Genomic DNA, 2,702 nt, shown 5'->3' with positions numbered 1-2,702 from the left:
GCTTATAAGGCATGCCCATTTCACTAAAATGCAAACAGAACAACACTACATGTGCCTTTTTTGGCTTCCTTCTCTTCCACTATCCACTTGTCTCTTGCACTGTAGCTTCTGGTCAGTTCCTTCTACGGACCAGAGTTGTCATTCTACCGGTCCATCTTTGCCTCTTCAAATACAAGGTTTTGTCTTCTTGACAACTTTTCTCTATATTTCTCTATATTCTCAAGCTTGATTATGACTCAAGTCTCCCTGGATACCCAGAGTTGTGCTCCTCAACTGCACTCAGCCCTCAAGGTCACAGAGTAGTTAGGTGGTCTACGTAAAACTTGCCTGTCCTGACCATCAAGCGACTACTCTGAGTTGTGCCAAGCAGATGAGCCCAAAGCCCAAGAGGAGGGTCTGCCAGAAGCCCATCCATTTCATTGCTGCTTCACTGTTCTACCTTGGACAGAGTTGGTGAGTGTTGCACACATCACAGTTGCATAGAACACTGTCACACACCTCACATGTGCACAACAGGTATAACCAGGTGTACAAATAGTTCTTGTATGGTGAACCTAAAGTCACAGTTCTTAAACATGTGTTTGTAGCAGTGTAGTAAAAAGCAATTCCTGGAACTTTAGATTAGCCAGGTCCATTTCTTGCCTGTCCAAAAGAGAAAAGGGAGAGAGAGAGAGAGAGAGAGAGAGAGAGAGAGAGAGAGAGAGAGAGAGAGAGAAAGAAGAAGAAGAAGAAGGAGGAGGAGGAAGAGGAGGAGGAGGAGGAGGAGGAGGAGAAGGAGGAGGAGGAGGTGAAGGAGGAGGAGGAGGTGAAGGAGGAGGAGGAGGAGGAGGAGGAGGAGGGGAGGAGAGGGGAGGGAAGGGAAGGGGAGGAAGAAATCAGAAATCAGGCATCTATAACTTGGGTTTCTAGCATCCTCAACCATTATAATGCTTCTCTTCTTCTTTCTCAGTGTTACAAGCCAGCTTCAAACACCCTCAAGGAAGACACATGCCATATTTTTCTGGCTTCATTCAGGAACACAAAAAGGAGGCTTGCTGCTCTGCATGATGTTTGTTCCACAGAACTCAGGATCTGGGTGATAGCCTTCTCTGTGAACTGTCCCCCGAAATATGTCACCATCACACCTCAATAATTTCTTATTTTGCCAAAGGCTACAGTATGGGAAGTATGTTCAAGAATTCTTGGCCCCCAGGGATGAGTCTGTACACCTAGGTGTTCTGTGCCTGCTCAAGGCTAAAGGATTCTGTGGTAAGTTGCTGGCACAGGTGGGCTATTTCTACACCATAATATGTAGAAGTCTAAAAGACAGCTAAAAATATGGCGTCTACTGGAATGCTCACGCTGTGGCTATAACATGTTGTGGGTTTGGATTACCCCCTTTCATTTAAGTCATCATTCTTCCAACCATAGGAGGGACAGTAGAAGGAGAGGACATGAGCATCGTTACAGGCAGTTCCTCCTCCATAGCATCCCCAGTAACCCAATCCCATTCTCCTGTGATACTATACAGGAAGCAAACAGGATCTGGAGTTTTCCCCCTAAAGGATTACAAGAAGAGGGATTCAAACATAACAAACAAGTTTCCCCAGTAGTGCATTGGGTCATGGACTTGCATGCATTTGGTACCATGAAACCAACAAAAAGTTTCTAGATGCCCAGGATTAGAAAAGCAAACAAAGTCATCAGGTCATGGTTAGTGCCAGCAATAGAGAGAACAAGGACTTGGGCTAAGGACGCATGAGCAGAAATATCTTCCCAGTGGCCAAGTAGACCCTGAACACTAATCTCCAATCAGCACTGTGCTAGACAATAAGGAGGACACAGCAATGGCAAACCATTTGGCATTCAGACACTAGAGTCTGACCATGTGAACAATTCTTACGTGTATCTCTCAACGCAACACCACAAGAAAGATAGTGGACTGGTCCATTTTGGTTCCTATAACAGAATATTCAAATGTGGGTAATGGTTTTGCTTTATATTATTCATTATCATTATTGGGTAGAGCGCATAGTGCGGTGTGTGTGAGTATGAGCACACAGGCCACCACATATGTGTAAAGAATAGTGGACAATCTTCAAGAATCAATTCTCTCCCACCACCATGGAGTCTGGCACTTGAACTCGGGTCATCAGCTTGTTGGCAAGCACTTTTACCCCCCCCCCCCCCCGGTTCAAGCTCACCTGCTATGAGAGGTTTGGGGGCCAGAGACATGGTTCTGTAGTTAACAGCTCTTATTGCTCTTCTAGAGACCAAACTGGAGCACCTATGTCAGATGGCTCACAGACACCTGTAACTCCAGCTCCAGAGAATCTGACACTCTTCAAATTGTCTTCTGGCACAGGCATACACATGGCTTGCACACACACATCCACATAAATAAACATAATAATAATACATTTGTTTAAAAATGAGGTTTGTTTAGCTCCGATTTAGAGATATAAATCTAAAATCCCAGTGCCTTTTTTTGGTGAAGATCTAGATAGTGTCATAGTAGAAGTGAAAGGTCACATTGCAAGACATGAGGCCAGGGAGCAAGTCAAAGTTTGGGATCCCTGTCACAATTCCCTACCATGAGAGCCCAGGGTCCTACAAGAATTACCTTTGTCCTTTCCAAGGTCAGCTCATGCAGTAATCTGGCTCCTCTCACGTGTGTGTTACCTTAAAGGTTCCGCCAGCTCTCAACACTGCCCAGTAGTAGC

The sequence above is a fragment of the Mus musculus genome, chromosome 9 (genome assembly GCF_000001635.26).
Source record: "Mus musculus strain C57BL/6J chromosome 9, GRCm38.p6 C57BL/6J".
Taxonomy (NCBI): domain Eukaryota; kingdom Metazoa; phylum Chordata; class Mammalia; order Rodentia; family Muridae; genus Mus; species Mus musculus.
This window is presented reverse-complemented; position numbering follows the sequence as displayed.